Source organism: Lissotriton vulgaris, chromosome 6 (genome assembly GCF_964263255.1).
Source record: "Lissotriton vulgaris chromosome 6, aLisVul1.2, whole genome shotgun sequence".
In the NCBI taxonomy this organism is placed as follows: domain Eukaryota; kingdom Metazoa; phylum Chordata; class Amphibia; order Caudata; family Salamandridae; genus Lissotriton; species Lissotriton vulgaris.
Window position 1 is genome coordinate 112,941,870 of NC_141694.1, and position 22,605 is coordinate 112,964,474.

Sequence of the window (22,605 nt, forward strand, 5' to 3'; positions counted from 1 at the left end):
AGTGCTGATGAAACATCCGCAATGACCGATCATGCAGTGTTGAAGGACCACATTGCTTTCCTTGTTTCCAGGACCTTAAACGCTAACCAGTTGTGTCTTCTTGTTTTCACATGTATCCGGGATTTGCCTTGGGTGATGGGGAGGCCAGGCATGAAGGCCCGGTTCCGGCGAAATATCCATCAGCTATACTTGCAGCACCCAAGCGGAAGGGGTGTTAAGAATTACATCAATTAAGCCGGCGGCCAGGCACAGTGGTTCAACGTGATTGGGTCGCTGCAGGGGTAGCGGGGGGAGGGTGAGTTTTGACAGTGGCCAACTCGCCCTGTGGCGTAATTTCTTGCAGCAGAAATGGGGGCTACCCCAAATATGGACTGATTTACTGGAATTTTCCCTTGAAAAGGGGGTTTATTATGGGAGCACCGGACTGGCAGGAGGGGAGGGACTGACCTACTGGTGGTCCCGGACCTTTCGGCCCTACCCCGGGATACCTGAGAAAATTGAACCTTATGGGGGAGTTACCGAGTGGTAGGTAACTCTGCCAGGGATGGACCGCGCTGCGGTGCCCTGGAAGTTCTTAATATGGATAAGGTAAGGGGGCCTGCTGGCACTTGCCATTAACCTTTGGAATGTTCCTCGGTAGAGGAACTCTGCCAGGGATGGACCGCGATGCGGTGCCCTGGAAGTTATTAATATGGATAAGGTAAGGGGCCTGCTGGCACTTGCCATTAACCTTTGAAATGTTCCTCGGTAGAGGAAGGTCGAGATACTGATGTGTTGTCTACACAATCGATGAACTGTTTATCTGCCCTATATCCTACTTTCAAACAATCATGTGTGATCTGGTGGATCTTATTAATGGTGTTCTCATAACGATGTATGAGTTACTTTGACGAAGGTTGTCACTTATCATTGCACAATGAGTTGTGTTTTGTGATTAAAAGGCTACGCCCTTGGTTAAACCACTAATGACTTTGTCCATTTCCTTGAGAGTGATGCAGGGGGGCGCAGCGAGTGGCACGTGTGAGCGCACTATAACCTACCATTCCTAGAAACATTCTGACTTGTCTCTGTGTTTTTGGAGGTTGCATTGCTTGAATCATTTTAATTCTTTCTATTGTCACCTGTCTGATTCCCTTTGCAATTCTGTGACCAAGATACTTTACTTCTTGTTTGCAAAACTGTAATTTTGCAGGTGACACTTTATGTCCCTCATCTGCCAGGTGATTTAAAAGAGTAATGGTATCTGTTACACAGTTATCTCTTGTTTTTGCAGCTACAAGGAGATCATCAATATACTGCACTAACGTTGTTCTTCCATGTAATTCTAGATCTTCCTAGGATTTCTTTAACAACTGATTAAAGATAGATGTACTCTCTGTATACCCTTGAGGGATTCTACACCATGCTAGAATACGCTCTTTGAACCGGAACGCAAACATTTGTTGGCTCTCTGGATGCACTGGAACAGTAAACAATGCATTGCATAAATCAATAACTGTATACCATTCTGCATCATGCGGAATCTGATATAAAATTACCGCTGTGTTTGGTACAACTGGGCAACATGGAACAACAATTTTGTTAACTTTTCTCAGGTCCTGAACAATTCTGAAAGTACCGTTTGGCTTTTTAATTCCCATAACCGGTAAGTTACATGGGCTATCTCATTTTCCCTTAGAACTCCTTGTTTTATGAATTTGTCTATTACAGGAGTAACTCCTTCAATCACTTCTGGTTTCGTTTTATACTGAGGAATGTTTGGGTAATCTGCTCCTTGCTTTACTGTTATTTGTACTTTATCTATGTTTTTCATCAAGCCCATTTCATCTCCAGTGAAATCCCAAATTTTAACATTCACTGTCTCTTTTAATTCTTCAGGCAAATTATTTTTATCAAACACAGGAAATAACTTACTTTCTTCTGCCTCAACCATTGACATTGTTAATTTGTAAAGTCCATCCTCTTCTTGAGTTTGCAGCTCTATACCATCCGGTGAGAAGTACATTTTGCAATTCATCTTGCAGAGAATATTCCTACCTAAAAGATTTACAGGACTGCTGTCACAAACTACAAATCTATGCATGTACTTAAATTTACCTATTTCAACTTCAACTGGTTCAGTTAAATCTGTTTTGATTTGCTGATTAGCTACACCTACTACTTGAATCTTCTCACCAGAGAGAGGCATGTTTTCTATTTCCACTGATCTAACAGTAGAATGGGTAGCACCTGTATCCACTAGGAAAGTAATTTCTACATCATTCACTTTACCATTCACAAATGGACCAGATTGATCTACCTCAAGAGTGGCTCCAAGCACACACTCTTCCTCCTCTCTCAGGCACCGTCAGAAATAATCCTCAAATTCACTCCCATCTTCTTTCATCCAAAATTGTTGAGACACATTTGACACATTCACTCTCAGTGATCTGTTTACCTGTTCACCTCCGCAGAATCCTGTTTCTGTATTGTATCTCTGCACATTTACACAGTTTGGAAGTGGCGGTTGTGGTATCTGACTTTGCTGATTCACTATGTGTCGCTGTAGCTGTTGCTGCTCATTTATCTCATTCTGCATCTGTGGATTTAATGATGTATTTTTTACAAAATTTCTGTGCGGATTTTTACACTCGCGCTTCCAGTGTCCAATTTCGCCGCAATTAAAACATGGGAGTTTCTTTTTTAACTCTTCTATGTTTCCCATCAATTTTGGTTTATTATAATTACCTTTAAATTTCCCTTGATTCTGATCAACATTTTTATTTAAAGTTGCTATTTGCTGTTCAGCTACTTTGACCTGTGCCCACATAGCTTTTTCTTTCAGCTTCTTTTTATTTCGCATCTAATTCATCACTGCAGTATTTTGCTTTTCTCAAAATATCATCCACTGAGAGTGACTGCCAGCCAACAATTCCAGATCTTATCATCTCACCAATTTCAGGTCTTAAGCCATATACAAATCTGTATATAAAATGGCTCATATCCTTCTCACTTAGATGCTCATAACCACTGTATTGTTTAAATACCAGCAGTTATCTTTCATAGAATGAATGCACTGATTCTTTCGGCTCTTGGGTCGTTCTGTCTATTTTAACCCAATCTACTTCTTTTGGGGGAATCTTGTTTTTCAAAAACGCAATTAATTTATCATACATTTTCATTACATCTGATGAAGGAGCACCTGTTACTTTATCTCGAGCGGGTTCTTCTCTAGGCCAATCTATGGAAATGTTACATTCCGTCCACAGATCTGATGGGACAACTATGTCAAAGAATCCATCAAGATCAACCCACAGGACTTTTGAGACCTTCACAAATCTGTCTACCTGTCGATACCATTCTACAGGTTTTTCTCTTAATCGGGGAAAATCATTGGTGAACATTAGAATGTCCTGCCTTGTCCAAGGAACATGCACATAACCTCCTCCTGCTATTTCTCTCATTGGAAACTCTTTTGCCTCTTTTTCTTTTTCTCTGTTAAGGAAAGCTAAGCTTATTGTGTCTTCATCTTTTTTCTTTGCCCATTTTGCTCTCCATTTACTTATTTCACCCCATTTTCTCAGAACCACAATTAAATATTTTATATGAGTTATTCTTCCTGCAGTATTCACATTTTCAATGTCTTTTTCAGAAAAATCCACTCTATAATTTCTCTGCAAACTCTTTTGCTTGGTTAAATCTATTTCTAATTCAAAATCCATTTCTTCTAATTGGTCATATTTGTTTTTCGTTTTACATGTCATGCTTTTGCAAATGAATATTAAGTCATCATCCTGATATGCCTTCAATCTGTCAGTTCCAATTGTTCCAATTATTAATTCCTCTATGTCTGCTTTCAATTTTGCAACATCAAGTAATTTACATTCTGGGCTTTGCATTAAACCTTTTACCGGAGATCCAGAATCAAAATCTGCATCAGTTGGGGTTTTACATGACAAACTTTGATTAAAAGTTAAATCAGGCATCATTCTTTCTCGATGTATTTCTGTTAAATCTGAATACAATTTTTCAGTCACTCTCTGTATTTCTGTATTCAATGGAACAGTTAAAGCTGAATGTCTAATTTCTTTTTGATCAAACACTGGGAGAACAGGTCCAATTGTTACTGGTACTGTTACTGCTTCCATGTTTTTTGTTAACTGCTGTAGTAATTCATTCGCTGAACGAATGTATTCTGATGTATCTGGTAATTCCTCATATCTTTCTGCTCTATTTCCTTTTCTTGGGGTATCATTTCTTTGAACAGGAGTTTCAGTGTAATTACTATGTTCTTCTGATATACTTGAATTACATCTTGTTTCCGCTCTCTCAGGAGTTTTTCTGTTGTTCTGATTAGTCTCAGGAGATGATTCTCTTCTTTCAGGTATTCTTTTAAAATTCGGATTTATTTCAGGGGTAATCTCATTCATTATTTCTCTAGGAGGAGCACTTGGAGAAGTCCATGTGCAAACTAGTTGATAAGGTGGTGGCTTTCTAGTATAAATTTCTTCTAAAACCATGTCTTCTGAAACACTTTCCTCTCTAACATGTTTTTTCTTTTGGGAACCCTTTTTACCAGATGTCTCATCAATTAGTCTCACTGGGTTCAAACCATCACACATGTCTTCTTTTCTCCATCATTGCATTCTATCCTCATGTGCTTCCCTATCCAGTAATCCTGTTATTTTTGGTAAGCCTCTACTTTCTCGCTCTATTTCAAACATTTCATCCTCCCATTCAACTAAAGCTTCAAATTGAGTAGGTCTAGGCTGTGGTACAAGTTTCATCATCCTTTCCCTTAAATTTTTCAAGACCGCTATGTTAAACTATCCTTCTTCTGGCCATGCTAAAATACCTTAATTTTCAGTATATTTCATCCAATTCTCAATCCAAAGACAAGTATAATAACCATATTCACCCAACATATAAGCTGCTGGTGTTTTATACTTATGAATTAACCTTCCGTTTCGCGTTGAAATTTTCTTGTTAGGTTTAATTTTATTTTTCAACTTGTTAGTTTCTTTTTTCCTTTCATATAATAATAATCCATGTCTTTTAAACAAATGTTCTTGCTTCGGGAAAGATCGTAACAATTTCCTTGTTATTCCGCGACACCAACCAATCCGTGCGCGAAACTCACTAACTAACCAATCTGGTCAAGCCACGTCACTATTCTGCTCAACCAATAGAATTACTGCTTTTCAGAATGAGCCAATGAGCTGTAAACTCATCTTGTCACATGAACCAATCTGTGCGCGAATACTGTGACGTATGTTAGCCAATCACAGAGCGACTCTTGTGACGAATGCTACCGCTGCAGCTTTTTGTCCTTCCCACTCCATGAACTGACCCCTCCTTTACAAAAAATGTTCACAGCGCCATATTTACAAACCTTTCAATTGAAATCAGTTAGTAACACCATAAAAACAAACCATTTGCCTGTTTCACTAAATAAAGTGATAGCGTTTTCAAACAATCAAGTATTCTTTCGCGTGAAATTGACAACGCTATTTTCACAGAATATTTAAATTCGTTGATAAAGTAAGTAGCCTTACCCTACCCTTCTAACGCACACAATCATACGGAAAAAAATCCTAACCATTCATACGTAATTCTTTAGTAGAACTTTAACCTGTTAACAAAAATACTCATTTGCCAGTAAGATAGACGACGCTTCCTTACCCTTCACTCAAGCTTAGATAAATTCTACTACTCTTTTCACAGTGAGTTTTAAAACAGGACGGATGTCCCTTTACTTAAAAGCTACGATTTCATAGACAGAACAAATGCACTGTGTAACTTCACCTGTCACACTACTCTGCACTGGCCAGTATAACTAGGAATTTTCACACTGCTAGAAAAAATCTTTCGACTACATGTAACAACTTAACAAACTTAACATGTTTTAGACATGTATCCTATGTAATTACAATGTAACATGTCAGTTACCATAGTAACTGTAACTCTGCTACCAAGAAATTGATCCAGCGCTCATATAGAAAAACTGTCTCACATACACTACCTATTACCGCAATACTCACCATTAATCATGTAACCCTTAAACAGGCCCATAACACCAAAAAGAAAATTTTTGAGCAACTGAATCTTGTGATCTGATTAATAAATTCACTCACCTATTATTTACACTATTATGTACAACTGCAGTTTATCATCTTTTACCATGGTTTCAAATATTATCATTTATTAAACAAATCACATAAGGCGATTGGATCAACTGATAGTAACTAGACCATGAATAAACAAGACCAGCTTGTCTTTTCAAATCTATTTTTATTAGCTTTATTCTTCAAAGAAAGAGCATTTACGGTTTAGAATCTTTATTTTATCAGCAAATAAGAAAGCAGCATTTTATTAGGTAATGAAATATTAGACTGACATTTATTCAAGCAAATTCAGAATCATGAAATATTAGTAAATAACAGTTTCCATACCCTAAATCTATTTCCCTGACTATCTTTGCTTCACCTAAAAAGGAAAATAATTATCAAAGTCAGCTGTCCTTACGTGCGCCAAAAGTCCAACAGCACGTCAATCAGGAATCGGGTAGCAAGCTTTTTGCCCTGCCCATGATGTCAGGTTTTATACCTTTTCTCTATCTAAAACTTTCTACATGTTGCATAATTTCAACAAAATCCAGATCTCTCATTGGCTGAGCCATGTCAGACCACGGTTAGGTCATTCTTATATGTTGCTCAAGTCCGGGCTTCACATTAGCCCTATTGTTCTTTTCTTCGATGACATTTGGCTTCCTAAAAAATGATACTTTCTCGTTCGAGTACTGTTCTTTTCACTTCCTAACCTTGGCAGACATTCACAGATCCTGTCCTTGGGCCTTCTTTCCGTGAGCACATTTTATTCAAGTAAAGTCTTTTTTATTCAACAAATATTTCCATTACTCATTGCAAGGCTCCACTCTGGACAAGATTTCTTTCACGTCTGCATCTCTGTCAGCCATATTTTTCCGAGCCACTTTTCAGGCCTCACTTTGAAAACTATTATTAAACAAACACAAGACATCAATTAATTAAAGAATTAAAACCCATTCTGTTACCCGCCCCCTTCTAATAATTAACCGAGTTAATTATGTTACCTAGCAGAAGCAACACAAATGCAGCTTTTCATAATTACTTTTTTTTCTCTGGGAACTGCTTGAACTCCAAAGGCTTTTGTCACAGAAAGACGTAACATAAGCACAAATAATAAGCACATGCCATTAGTTAAACAGCCGCATTTAATACTGACAAAGACAACAGACAAAAGTTAGTTTAATATTTCTCTTCTTTGCATTTGCAACATATAGCACATTAGTTAATCCCGTGTGTAATGTATGCAATTTTAAACTAAGTTGATTAATACTTTTCACCACATGCTTATTAGACAAGTTATATACAATGGGAGATAAACTTCACAGGCTAGAATACAATTTTGCTCTTCACCCTGCTCCATCAAAACGCAGATTGTTGTTGTAAATGGACCCCATTCTAAAGTCTCCGAAAAAAGCAGAAACAGATTCATTCACGTGTTTCCTAGCTTTCTCAATTTGTGGACAAAATTGATTGGACCACTTCCAATTCTGCCTTTGGAATATATTAGAATACACAAAGGTAGTTTGGGGGAAAGTGACATCAGTTCAGTAAAGGTGTCCTTCATAAACATTTCCAGACCTTCCCCAGTCAAAGTGCCTAGGTCATTGCCACCGCAGTACACAATTATGAGGTCAGGGTGTTGGAGATGCAAAAAGTATTTCATCAATGGCATCAATTGGTTCCACTTTAACCCTCTCTGTCCAATCCATTTAATGTCTACATTTGGTAAACCTAGGTCTTTGTGAATTTCTTTCTGTTCTGCGTACCTTTGGCTCCAGAAAATATAGCTGTATCCCACAATCCACACTCTAAGCATCTTGAAGAGAGGATGCACTCAGATGGTCCCTGTAAATGAAAGGGCAGTTTGAAGGTTTTATTTTTCTAAAATGGTGGATAAGTGGAGTTTTGAAAAAAGCAAAGAAGTGATTGGTTGCTTGAAAACTTTTCAGATAGAAAACTAGGGTGCAATTTTTTGTTTTTTAAAAGCCTGTTATTTATTGATTAAGAAAAAGTGATAGAAAAAACCATTACTTAAGATTAGCTGGCATATTGACAAGTCAGGAACACTTGCTGCTTTGATTTGCAACAATGTATGATGAACTTTTCACCTGTGTGCTCAGTTAGGTGTTCCCTGAAGTGTTTCTATGGTAACTGGCAGAATGTGGAATGGGGGAAGGGTTAAAAGTTTTGTCAGTTGGAAAGGGTTCAAAAGTTCAAGCAATAGAAAAGTGTGATTCTTTTTGATTTAAAGTGGGAATAAATGTGATTTCTTATTTATTTCTTTATGGGTGTAGATTGAGTGTGTAGATTGACAGAAAAAGACTTACAGACTTCGCACCGTAAGTTGTACGTACGTGCATGGTACGCGCACGGTAAATCTACCGTAAAAAAAATAGCCTCTATCACTAATTTTTATAATCCCCGGGGACCCCATCCCCGGGGATTATAGAAGTCAATGAGCGTAAAATAAGGAAATATCGTCGAGACACCCTCGATTATAAACTCGAGGAAGTATATTCATGGGCGGAAGTCTACGCTAAACGAAGGCAAACCAAAGGGTATACTTCACAAACAGATACCTCCTCCACAGGTAGTGAAACGTCGGGACCAAGAGGACCTCAGAACATTGACACGCGAAGAGCAAAAGAGATCCCAACAACCTCAGCACAGACGCCTTTTTTAGAGTCAGGCCCAGACACAAGGGAAGACCCAGGAGGGGTCACAAACATAGAAAAAGAGAAAGATCCCCTGATAACGAAAGAAAAAACCAGGAGGAAGAAATAACAACTGCACAGATGAATGATGATAATTTGGTCATTAATATATCACAACAACTCCTCACCAAAAAAGAAATGACCATACTACAGAAAGGAACTTCCTTCATACCCACTACCAATACTGACATTCTCGAATTGGAAGTAAGTCTGTTTAAACTTACGCGTAAATTACGTCTCAGAAACTTCTTTGATAACATCATCACTGACGACATAAGAGAAGAACAAGATCAACTTATGGGACTCCGACCACAGAGTAACTACATGGCTCCAGTAAGCCACACGGCCATAGACTTATTTGAAACTCTTTGGAAACAAGATATTCAGTCTGTTAGGCCTCGCAATAAGAAACACACCAACATATTATCCAGCGAATTGAACATCATCAGAAACATTAGTCTTGATGAGTCTGTGATTTGTCAGAAAGCCGATAAGGGTGGAGCTTTAGTCATAATGGATCGGTCATATTATGAGTCACAAGTTATCGAACATTTGGAAGACACCAACCTTTACATGAAAATACCATACAAACCTACTAGAGAAATTCAAGATACTCTCTCACACATTTTGAAAAAAGCTATAGATAATGGCACCATCAATGACAAAACCAAACAATACTTGACACAGATGGATCCACGGAGCCCCTCATTCTACATGACACCCAAAGTCCATATAAACTTGCAAAAACCACCATGTAGACCCATTGTGTCTACTTCTAAAAGCATCCATGAACCTATTGGAAAGTTTCTTGATAAGTATCTTCAACACTTTGCAGTGGGAGCCCAGTCATATATCAAAGACACTACAGATTTTTTGAAAAAATTGGCAATGATTAACATCACCAAAGAACAACCTATAGTCATGGCTACCATTGATGTTAAAGCCTTGTATACGTCAATACCTCACCAATCAGGCATAGAGGCAGTCGAAAAAGCTCTACTGTCCAGTAATTATGAAGATACCATGAAAGTTTTTTTGATGGAACTTCTTCAGTTCACTCTGATGCACAGCTATTTTAAATATGGAGAAGAATGGTATATCCAAAAGAGTGGAACATCCATGGGAAATTCGGCAGCCCCCACTTATGCGAATATCTTCATGAGGGACTATGAGGACACGAACATTCTTAGTCAAGAAACCTGGAAGCAACACATCAAACTTTATGTCCGATTCATCGACGACATCTTTATTGTTTGGGAAGGTGCCAAAGAAGTTCTATCATCTGAAATAGTCAAACTCAATTTGATTGACGAACGTATACAGTTCACTTGGGATATTCAAGAGAAAAATATCCATTTTCTTGATGTAAATATTATCAGAGGAGATTCCACTTTTAACACGACCCTACACAGAAAGAACACAGACCGTAATAACTTACTCAGTTATGACAGCTTTCATCCTCCAGCCCTAAAGCTGCCATATTCCCAACTCATGAGGGTGAAACGAGTAGTCTCGGAACCAGAGAAAGCGGAGATACAAATGAATGAAATGTCCATACGATTCCAAAAGAGAGGTTACCCCTCATCAATCTTGGTTGAAGCAACTCAGAGGATCAAAAATGTGTCAAGAGAGACCCTATTAACTAACAAATCAGTGAACAAAGAGCAACGCATTACATGTGTGAGTAAATTTTCTACGTCAAGCCAATCCTTTAAAAACATCATTAAAAAACATTGGTCTATACTAAGGGCAGAACCAGACTTTAAGGGAGCATTTGAGCAAGAACCATTGTTTGCACACACCAGATCCATGAACGTTGGACAACTTTTGAAATCTAGAACAAAGATTAGTCTGTTTGCCATATTCAAAGGAACCCTGCCATGTATGAACTGCAATAACTGTGGTAACATCACGAAAGGCATTGAGTTATCTCCTCCTGAGTTCAAAGATACTATCAACTTAAAAGTAAACGGCACATGCGACACCATGAACGTTATATATGTATTGAGTTGTCCATGTAAATTACATTATGTGGGTCACACGGAGCGCAAATTAAAAATTCGGCTCAATGAACATAAGAGCAACATCAGGACCAAAATGCTCAAGTCTACTGTGGCCACACATTTCTTGGAAGCTAAACATGATATCACTGAACTAAAGGCACGCATTCTTGAAGTTGTGGAAAAACATGAAGGTGTCAACAATAAAACACAACTTCTGAAGAGAGAAAACCACTGGATTTATCGCTTAAAGACTTTGAAACCGGGGGGCCTCAATGAAAGAGTGGAATTTCTTTGTTATTTGTAATTTCACAGACTTGTGTCTTCTATATCCCTGCATGGAAACTGTTGGTTATTTGTATTTTCATTTTAGTTCCGCTGCATGACAGCATACAAGTTCCACAATTCCTAGCGCACTGCGTAGGCTTAGACTCCACCCACCTATTTCCTTTTATCACCCTTCCGCCACTCCGTGCGAGTTCGAACGGAGCGTAGCAGATCTCATAGAGAGTGGCACTCTTTTTCACTGGTAAGCGCATACAGCGGGTAGCGCGTTATATCCTTGCACGTTAAATGGGACGTGGTTCTAACTGTCAACTTGAAGCATCATTAGCGGTTTTCTTACCTCAATCTTTAACACCGCCGTGTTCCCTACATTAGTTCGGTAGGGTCCACTAGTTATGTAAAGCACGCATTGCGTTGTTTAAACCTCACGTCAGTTACGAAACCTCATCCTTCCACCTTCCGCGTTACTTACACACCTCAGCTATCAGCGCCGCATAGAGCAGCCTAACATGTGGGTAATTTGTGTTTTTTCTAGTATGCATTATCACTAGAACGATGTGAATGTCATATATGCAGCTTAATGTTTTTGTACATATATAGCCTTTTGTTTTGAACATGTTAGCAACTACTGTTTAATATTAATTTATGGTGGGCGTTCAGGACGTAGTACTAATTACAATTGTTTCAACCCACAGATCCCTTGATAAAGGCGCTGGCGCGCGCCGAAATGCATTGGGAGGCCATGGGTGGCCAGTGGAACGCTTAGTATATCGGGAATATCAGATTGTGAATCACATAAATATGACGCTTGATGTGAAGTAACATTATGGATTTCGTCATGAATTTTGGATTATCAATAAATTGAATCATCCTTATGGATATATGAAAAACTGTTTCAAAAATTCTTGCTGGCTACTCAGCATATACTAGTGCCCAGGGTTACAAGTTGATTAGGAACTTGTTCGTACCTGCTGTTATCATTCCTCACCCCAGAGTAGGGGGTGTCCCTGGAGCAAAGTCAACCTACTATCAACTTCGACACAAACATGCAGTGCTCAAATCATTCAATTCTTTTGCTCATTTTTTTTGTCTAATATCACACTGTGTGTCTGTGTACATTAAGGAATTATATTTGCTCCTTTTTCCATATTCTCTCTCTCTCATCTCATATTCCCCACTCTCTCCTCACACTCCTGTTGTCTTTCCTTATACTCCCCACTCTCTCTTAATATTTCCCCTCTTTTCTCATTCTCACATTTCTCTCCTCATACTCTTCCCTGTCTTTATAGTCATCCCTGTCTTCATATTCTCTCCTCGCTGCTCTTACCCCTTGCTATCTCTTCATACTGCCCCCTTTTTCTTATATTCATCTCTGTACTTATAATCCCCCTCTCTGTGTTCATATTCCTCTGTCTCTCCTCATATTACTTCTGCCTCCTCATTCCCCCCCTCTCTGTTCATACTTCCCCTTTCTCTTCATACTCCCTGCTCTCTCCTTTTCCCCTTCCTTCTCTAACTGCATACACTCTTGGGCAGATTTACAAGCTCCTTGCGCCTCTTACTTGTTCTATTGTGTCACTTTTTGGATGTAATGTTGGCAAAAATTATGCAGCATATTGGAAATGTATTTGTAAAATGAGTCAGGGTTGTCCACTGAAAGGTAGTAGTTATATATATGGAATGTGTGCTGTCACTTAAACGTTTTAGTGTAGTAAATGTATTTTTGTAAAATGTATGGTCTCATATTTTTTGCCTAAAATAACACTGAGCATCTGTGTACATTAAGGAATTATACTTGCCTCTTTTTCTATAATCTTTCCCCTCTCTCCTTACAGTCTATCTTTCTCTGCTTATAGTGTCCCCTCTCTTCTGATATCCCCTCATATTCCTTATTCTCACTTTTCTCTTGTCATAGTGCTCTTCGTCCTTATAGTCCTCTCTGTCCTCATATTTTCTCTCTGTCCTCATTGTCTCCTGTGTCTCCTAATACTCCCCCTTCTTTTTATACTCCCTCCTCTGTCCTCTTACTCCTTCATCTCTCCTCATACTACCCCTTTTTTCTTATATTCTGCTCTGTCCTCATACTCCCCTTCTTTGTGTTCATATTCCCCTGTCTGTCCTCATATTCCTCCTCTCTCCTTATTTCCCCCCTCTCTTCATACTTCATCTTTCTCTTCATACTTCCTGTTCTCTCCTCTTACTCCTCCCTCACTCCCGTCAAAGACTATGGGGCAGATTTACAAGCCCCTTGTGTGTCTTTGTTGTTCTATTGTGTCACTTTTTTTGATGTAATGTTGACAGAAATCGTGTAGAAAATTGCATTTGTATTTGCAAAATTAGTCAGGGTTGTCCATTGAAATGTAGTAGTTATATACATGGAATGTGTGCAGTCACTTAACCGTTTTACAGTAGTAAATGTGTTTTGGTAACATGCATGGTCTCATATTTATTTGTCTAATATCACACATCTGTGTACATTAAGTAATTATATTCGCCCCTTTTTCCATATTTTCTACTCTCTCTTGTCATACTCCCCCCTCTCTCCTCTTACTCCTTCCTGTCTCCTCATACTATCCCCTTTTTCTTATATTTTCCTCTGTCCTTGTACTCCTTCTTTGTGTTCATATTTCCCTGTCTCTACTCATATTCCTCCGGTCTCCTCATTTTCCCCCTCTCTCTTCATACTTCATCTTTCTCTTCTTACTCCCTGTTCTCTCCTCTTACTCCTCTCTCTCTCTCTGCATACACTCTGGGGAGATTTACAAGCCCCCTGTGCGTTTTTGTTGTTCTATTGTGTCACTTTTTTTGATGTAATGTTGGCAAAAATAATGTAGTAAATTGCATATGTATTTGCAAAATTAGTCAGTGTTGTTCTTTGTAATGATGTAGTTATATACATGGGATGTGTTCAGTAAGCATGGGCGAATTTTGCGAATCTCGCGTTCGTGAATTTTGCGGATTTGCGAACTCGCAATCCGCAAAATCCGCGAATTCTCGCGAATTTGCGGATTTTTTTTTTGTGTTCGCGCGGGTTTCTGCCAGTTTGCGAGGGTTTTGTACAATTTCTCAAATGCGAACTTACCTGTCGGGTCGCAAGTTTTGCGAACTTGTTGTTTCTACGTGTCCAGCCTGTTTGGGACACTCTTCTTCATCACTGCCACTCTCTGTCACCACTGCCACTCTCTGACTACTCATGCCACCCTCTGGCCCACCCATGCCACCCTCTGTTTCATCACAGCACCCTCTGGTTGTCCAGTGTACATTATTGTGGCAAAGCAAAGCACACCTTCCCTGCCTCAAGTGACCTGAATTAATTTGGGGCTGATTAATGTGTCACAGAATATTTTTTTAGCTGGCACCTGCTTCCTTAATGCTTCCTGATTAGTGATCTTTTGCACTTGCTAAGTGCTTTCATTGTTGCAAAATTAGTTACAACACCTGCCCTGCCCCAACTGACAATAATGAATTAGGGGCTGATTAATGTGTCACTGGATTTGAACTTCCAGCCTGGCTCCTGCTTGTCTGCCTTAGCTGTAATTCAGGACCTTTGTGTAACTATTCTGAGGGTCAGAGCAGGGTCACATAATAGTTGCAAGTAGGCAACTGAACTCTGGAGGGGCCCCTCAGGAAGCACTACAGGAAATGGCTACTAATGATGAGCTTGAACTTTTGAACCTGGTAAGTAGTTTCAGTTTTGCTAAGATCGTATTTCTGCAATTTAGCGCTTATTCGCGGGGCGCGAAGTTGAACTGGGAAGCTGCGAACTCACGCGAACAGTGCGAGCAAGCCATAAAATCCGCTGCTCCCGGATTTGCGGATTTTGCGGGAAATTCGTGAATCTCGCGGATTGCGAATTTACCGATAATCCGCAAAATCCGCGAGCGTAACGGATTTTCCGCCCATGCTTATTGTTCAGTCACTTAACCGTTTTACAGTAGTAAAATGTGTTTTGGTAAAATGCATGATCTCATATTTTTTTGTCTAATATCACACTGTGCGTGAGTGTACATTAAGGAATTATATTTGCCTCTTTTCCATATTCTCTCCCCCTTCTTGTCATACCCCCCTCTTCTCATACAGACCCCTTTCTCTTTATACTTCCCCTCTGTCCTCATAGTACCTCTCTGTTTCCTCATTATCTTTCTTCTTTCCTCATACTTGTACCTCCCTCCTCATACCTTCTTCATTCCTCATACTCTTCCATCTCCTCGTACTTCTTGGTGTCTTCTCATTGTACCTTTTTTTTTTTTTTTTAATTTTTGAAAACCTTTATTTGTGCAGATGGTTGCATACAAATACGGGCCTACAACCCAGAGGCCGGCCACAGAGCAAACTGGAAAGCACCAATATCAATAAAAAGTACGGAGTGGTTACGCAATACTACACAATGCTGCGAGTCCATAATGCTAACTGAGTGTAACCGGTAACCCCCCGGCACCCCCGGAATAAAGGATCGGTTGTATAGTAAGCGTCCTGGTGCACATGGAGGGGAGCAGAACCAACAACATTATAATAGGGAATCCATAGATCTGTCATCAGAATAGTCCAAAGCGTTCAAGCCATAGATACCCTTGCAATTATCCTTCAGTCAGTGTCCACCCGCAACCTCATGTGCCCAAAGACAAGCAGAACATCACTCTCATAATAATCAACTTATCAGTAAGACGGATAAAGTTACAATCATTATACAACCCAACCCGGAGAGTAAAAGAAGACGAAAATACTAGAAAAAAGAAAAGGGGACTCCACGTTACTGTACCTGCCCCACGGCGATAATGGCGATCAACAATCCAGACAGCAAACATTCTTAGGGGCGGGGCGGCTAAGTCAGGATAAGCAGAACCTAAAAGTATCATATTATATAGGAATACCCAATCCTCCCCCCAGGCACTCACCCCGCGGGAGTTATGCACAGTCATGGAGACCCAAGAAAAGGACACAAAAGAGCCATAGAAACAAGTAACTATCTAATAGACCCCAATCCACCCGCCCCACCTGGCACCCCTGCAGAAGGCTATGGCCTACCCCTCCCAGCAGCGTGCCTTTCGCCCTAAACATGAACCCGAAATATAGAATGAGATAATATAGGGAAAGGGAAAGAAAACAGATAAAAAGGGAAAAAGGAAAGCCAGGGGAGAGGATACCATGAACAAGGCGCACGGCCCCCACCCCCCGCCCATACAAACAATTAGTGCAGCCCAAAACGAAAGTGGCAAGTTTTCAGGTAGCCATACATATTAAGGATTCGACAAATTATCTCAATTTGGGGCAGTCCAGAACTCCGTGCACCGAACAGCAGTCCTCCGGATTAAGAACCGGGCTCACCCCAGTACTTTCTTAGCTATCGCCACGATGTATGTCGAAGCAGCAGGCATAAAACAAAGCGGAGAGAAAAGGCCGTGGAGTAGCCGCTGAACGGCCAATGGAAGCAACCCATGGGATCTCCTCCGCCGACGGTAATGCAAAAGCTGTTTACGGCAGTATCGATGATCACCAGCAAATCTTCCCGCATGCGGACCAAGACATCGCTACCCCCACCAAAATGCGGGAAGCAAACAGCAACCACCTCGGGCCCATCCGCACCTCTGAGGGACGGCCTGGGAGCAATGGCGGTCACCACATTGTCTTGCACACAGGAATCCCGGGCCAAGGACACTTGCCAAATCTTCAGCGCTCATAGGACGTCGCCAATTGTGGGTTTGCGCTCCCCAGTGCAGGCCCCAACACAGTACAGAGGTACAGCATCGACATCCCGGGGCGTTCCACAGCATACGGCATCAGCCGCCATTTTGCGATTACAGCGCCGTCTTTTCGGAACCAACTACTGGGGCGCGCTCACAAGCAGGGCCCCCGCGGGATCCCCCTCAAGCACCCAAACAGCAACCTCAGTGCAGAAATGAGGGCCACCAAAAGAGGGGGACTCGCCGGAGCCACCGCTCCGCTGGAGCCAATCTCCGCCACCGAGCGATGAAGTTCGGAATGGCCGGGCAAGGCAACAAAGGGGGGAGCCACCAACACGGCGTCCCCCACACACAACTTGCCGCACCTCACCTCTGGACCACCGGACGGTAGTCCCAGGCGTGTTCAGTTGCCTTCGGCTTTTTCGCACAACGGCCTCTTCCGGCCGGCCTCCATCCTCCACCCGAGGCCGCCACTGACACCGTCTCGCCAACTATTCGCTGAAAGCAAGGCCCCGGTCTCCACCCCACGGAGGCCGCACTTCCTGGGAGGACGCCGCTGCGGACCCACTGAATGCCGGAGCCACCAGGACGGGTGGTAAGTATCAGCAGACCTTCATCTATAAAATGTTATCGTTTTTGGGCAGGATGGGTGGCAGGATAGATGAGTTTGGGCAGGGAGGCCGGCGGAGCCGAGCTACCGTGCGGCCATCACAATGTCGAGCTTGGCTCCTCCCCCTCATTGTACCTTTTGTCTCCTAATATACCTGCTCTTTTCTTATACTGCCCTTTCTTCACATTCTTCCTCCTCTGTTCTCATAGTCTCCCTTCTCTCCTCATACACACTCCTCTCTCCTTATTCTTTTTCTTCATACTTGCCCCTCTTTTTGCATACTTCCCCTACTCTTCATACTCCCACCTGTCTTTATATTCACCCCCTGTCTTCATACTTCTTAGTGTCTTCTCATAGTACCCCCTCTCCTTATACACTCAGTCTTCCCTTAAATTTGTCTTTTCTCCACATTTTTGTTTCTCACTCTCTTTATATTCTTTCCTCTCTCCTTATACATACCCTTCTCTCCTTATATTCTCCCTTTCTTCTTGTACTCGCTCTTCTTTGCACATACTCCCTATTCTCTTCTCATGCTCCTCTCTCTCTTCTCATATTCCTCCCCTCTCTCCTCACATACCCCCTCTCTTTCCTTATACTCCCCACTCTCTCCTGATATTTCCCCTCTTTATTCATTCTCACCTCATACTCCCCCATTTTATAATAGGTTCTATTTATCAACACTGAAAAAGATTCATCATGCCTTCAAAAAGTGAAAAGAAGAAGCAACAAAAGAAAGTGTAATATTTAAAGAGAAGTCATCTACAAGATTTACCTGAAGAACAATGTGTGAACAAAATGAAAAAAAGTCCTGGTAAGAGAACGAAGATTTTTTGGAGGAAATGATCAAACACTTAGGGGCCGATTCTGATCCTGGAAAAAAAACGTCCGTACGATTTTTATCCGGAGCCATTGCTGTACGATTCTTACCCGTCCGTCCGAGTCGCGTAGTACGATCCGTATTCCGTCAATCCATCCAAATCTTCACGATCAGTACGTATTGCAAGGCTGAAACAGTGAATCGTACGACTTGTACACATGCCATACGACACGACGAATACGCTCAGGACCAGGGTATCAGGACGCGAGTCGTACGGTCCACGTCAGGTAAGGGCGATTTGTACGGAAAAGAGCACAATGACATACACACAGTATGGCGCGTACCCCCCCTGATCAGAGGGGTACAGCGTGTACCCCTGCGATCATGGGGGTATGCGCCGTACATCCAGCGAACATGGGGTACGCGCTGTACACCCAGCATACATGGGGACAATGTAAAACAATAGCATTTCATAAGAAGAAGAAATGTATAGAAAATGTAGTTGAGAAAGCTTTGGAAATGAAAAATTAATGTTTGTTTTAGTAATTAATAGAATTTGATCACTAGAGAAGCCAACCCATATAATGAAGGCCAAAAGTAAGTGGAGAAGAGTAATTAACAGAAGTAATTGTTCTGAGTTTTTTTGGGTGAATGGAAACATAGTTCAAGTTCTGAGCCTTTTTTTAATGAAGAGAGTTATCTTCAGAGTAATAATTTGTTGCATGCAGTTGACACCAGAGGTCGTGCTTATGAGGTTACAAATGGTTGTCCTATTGTGAAAGAGAAAATTGTTCCTAGAAATGCAGAAGAGGTGTTAGCTGAAGAAAGTTTTAGGGAGACGTCCTAAAGCTCCAGTGTACACTTGGAATTGCAGTAGTATTTGTAGTGTACGGCAGGAATCTATTGATTTTTTACGCAATTTCTTACGTAACTGTACTAAGAAAAGTGTTAAACAAAAGATTAAGATGTTGCAAGGACTAGACCCTTGCAGAGTGAGAGAACATACTGGTTTGCAAGGTCATTCTCTGGCTTGTCTTTTTAAAAAAGTATGTAGAAGTGTTTTTCACCATTTCAGGATGTTAGCAGTACATCATACTGAAATGAGGAAATTAGTCAGAAGATTGTATTATGCAAAAAGTCCAGCACTAATGTTAAAAAAGTTGAACAGTGCTCTTTTGCGTGGATCTGTATCAGATGTAATGAACGTTTGTGATGAAATTCAGGTTAGTTACTTTGGTCCTGAGGAAGACAGTACAGAAATTGACACATTAATAGAAGGAAATGTAGAAGATAATGTACAACATTGTAGGGGATTTCAGGTGAAAGGCCAAAATATTCTTGTATTTGTTGTCGACAAACTCATTATAAAAATCAGACCAGGACTGTTGATCTGTATTTAAAAAGTGAAAAGAAAAATAATAATGAGTGGATGGAATTTGCAACTTATTTGTTGGTAGAGAATTGTTTTGATTTGAGTTCTGATAAGCGTATTTGTAAATATTGTTATGACAAATTAGATGAGAACAAAATGCCTGCTAGAGCTGTGCATAATAATCTTGAGTTGGTAAATATTCCTTCTGAACTGATGGATTTAAATACTTATGAGTATTCTTATTCAATGTGTGCATCCATTTCACGCTATTGTTCGTATGGGGCCTAAGACAGGAAATTTGCCTCCTTCAGGTTTACAGAGAGGATCAAAGGGAAGAGTGGTATATTTGCCTCTAGATTTAAAGAACAATATTGAAACAATTTGTGTAGAAAATGTAGAAGATGAACCTTTAGTTATTCTTGTTCATGGTGTTCCTACTAAGAGTAAGAAAATCTGGCAAAAATTAGTGGATGTTAGGAAAGTGAAAAGGCAACGTTGTATCTGGTAAAAAAGAATCAATATTATACAAATGTGTATGTGAGAGAAGAAGAAATAACTGTAGAAGAAGATAGTGACTCGCCATCGGGACAAATTGAAAAAGTGGATGTGTCCAGAACTGAAGAAATCTACGAACATTTCAGTGTTCATTCACTTCATTCTAAAGAAGTGATGGGGTATACTATAGAGTTATTCCAAATGAAAGAAGCAAAGGGAAGTCCCATTAGTGTATGGGAAAAAAGCTTGGAAGCTCGTTGTTTCTCTCAGAGGAAAAGGAGGACGATATGATGACCAACCTGTGCAGATTCCTGCATCTGAATTCCGGACATCAAGATTGTATGCAGAAGATCCAAGATTTTGACAATGTATTCCGTATTTGTTTCATCTTTTGTTTGAGAGTGATTTGTCTGGACTTTCTTATGCAGTAAACCATATATTGAAAACAGGTGTACAGCTGCAAAATGTTTCGGCAAAGGAATTTATGGATAAAGTACTGTAGAAAGATGATGTTTTGGAATCTCAGCTAATTAATTTCATGGCATTTCAGCGTGGTACTAATGAGTACTTAGAGAACTTAAATGTATGCTAAGGAACTTAGGAACTCCTACATGGTTCCTTACTCTAAGCTGTGCTGAATATGCTTGGGATGATTTACTTCAATTTCTTCGAGAGGCAAATCCAAATATACTAAATATTGAATACAAGACACCTGGAGAATTGTGCTCCTTGGATCCAGTTAATGTATGCAGGTATTTTAATCACAGATTTGAAGCTATGATGTCTTTAACCACCAATAAAAAAAAAATCCTCCTCTTGGAGAGGTTCTGGATTTCTTTTGGAGAAAAGAGTATCAAGCGAGAGGTGCTCCTCACATACATATGCTAATTTGGATCAAAGATGCTCCCAAATTTGGAACAGACTCAGATGATACTGTGTTGTCTTTTATTGAATAATATGCTACATGTGATATACCCAAAAGTACACTAGATAAGGACTGAAGACAAGTCTTATGATTCCAAAGCCATCGTTGTGGGAAATACTGTCATCGAAAGTACAAATCCAAAGACAAATTCTAGACTGAATGTCGTTTTGGATTTCCACGTCCTGTAATTTCGAAAGGAAGAGTGAACTCATTTATGTCATCTTTGCGACATACTTTCACAAGAAAGTCTCCAAAAAATACCTACAACTTAAGAAGAAATGAGTCAAAATACATAAATGACTACAACCCAGTCATTTTGTCCATGTGGAATGCTAACATGGATATTCAATACGTTGCGGACAATTCCATTGCTGTTGCTCGATATGTAACATCCTACATAACCAAATCAGAAAAGACAGAATTGAAGGAAATGTGGGAAGAGTTTTCCCACGAGAAGAGTCTAAGTAAGAAATTGTATAGTTACAGTTTGAAGATGTTATCTCATCGAGAAATTGGAGCATATGAATGTTCGGATCGCTTATCATCTGCAAGTCTATACTCCAAATCTAGAAGAATCATTTGAGTGAGTCTAGGTCTTGCTGCAACACGAAATCGAGTACTTAAATCTGTACAAGTAATTGAAAATTTAGCTGAAAAGGAGCCAGAAAGTACATATATTGTGAAAACAAATATGTTGGATACATATTATCCAAATAGAAGTCATCATCTTGAGAACAAGTGTCTCTATGAAGTGCTGCGAAACTATATTTTTAAACGGAATATTACCGAAAACATCAATAATGATATATATGCCGTGATTGGTTCTGAAGGATGTTTGGTGAAACAAAGAAAAGGACATTTGATTAATCACCGTAAACTGAGTTGTGAAACTCCTGACAAAAGGGAATTTTACTATTTAGCTCTTTTGCAACTTTTCAAGCCGTGGTGTTCAGAATTGGAATTACTTGGAGATTTTGAGAGCTATGAAGATTCGTTCAATGCATGTAAAGATACTATAGAATGTCCTGTTTTTGCTAATTATGTGAAAATGTTGAACGACGAAATTGAGCAAGAAGCTACAATTGCAGCTGAGATTGCTAGAGACAGTTCTCAAGACAGTCAAACGTCTGCTCCGTTGAGTCAGGATCCACTAGGAGAACCAATTGTTCAAAATGAAGCAGCAACTGCTATGGAAGAGGTGGAAACAGCAATGTATCAAGCTCAAGAAGATGTAACAAACGTAGGAAACTTGGAAGAACAACTAAATGTTGAGCAGAAACAAATATATGAGCAAGTGAGAGAACATATTGACCATGGATTACTTCATGAGAAGAAAGAGTGCTCTTGCTCATCATTTCAACCTATCCAAATGTACGTGAGTGGACAAGCTGGAACAGGCAAAGGTTTTTTTTATTAAAGTAATCACAACTTTTCTACAGAAAACAGAAAACAACTGAGTGGCATTTGTCTTGTGTTGTCACTGCTCCAACTGGATTGGCAGCACACAATATTAAAGGAATTACTTTACATCATTTATTAATGCTACCAGTAGAGCATGAAAACAAATTGGAATGCCACAAGCTATCTGGAGAAGAGTGTTGTGAAGTTTCAAGAGTCTTC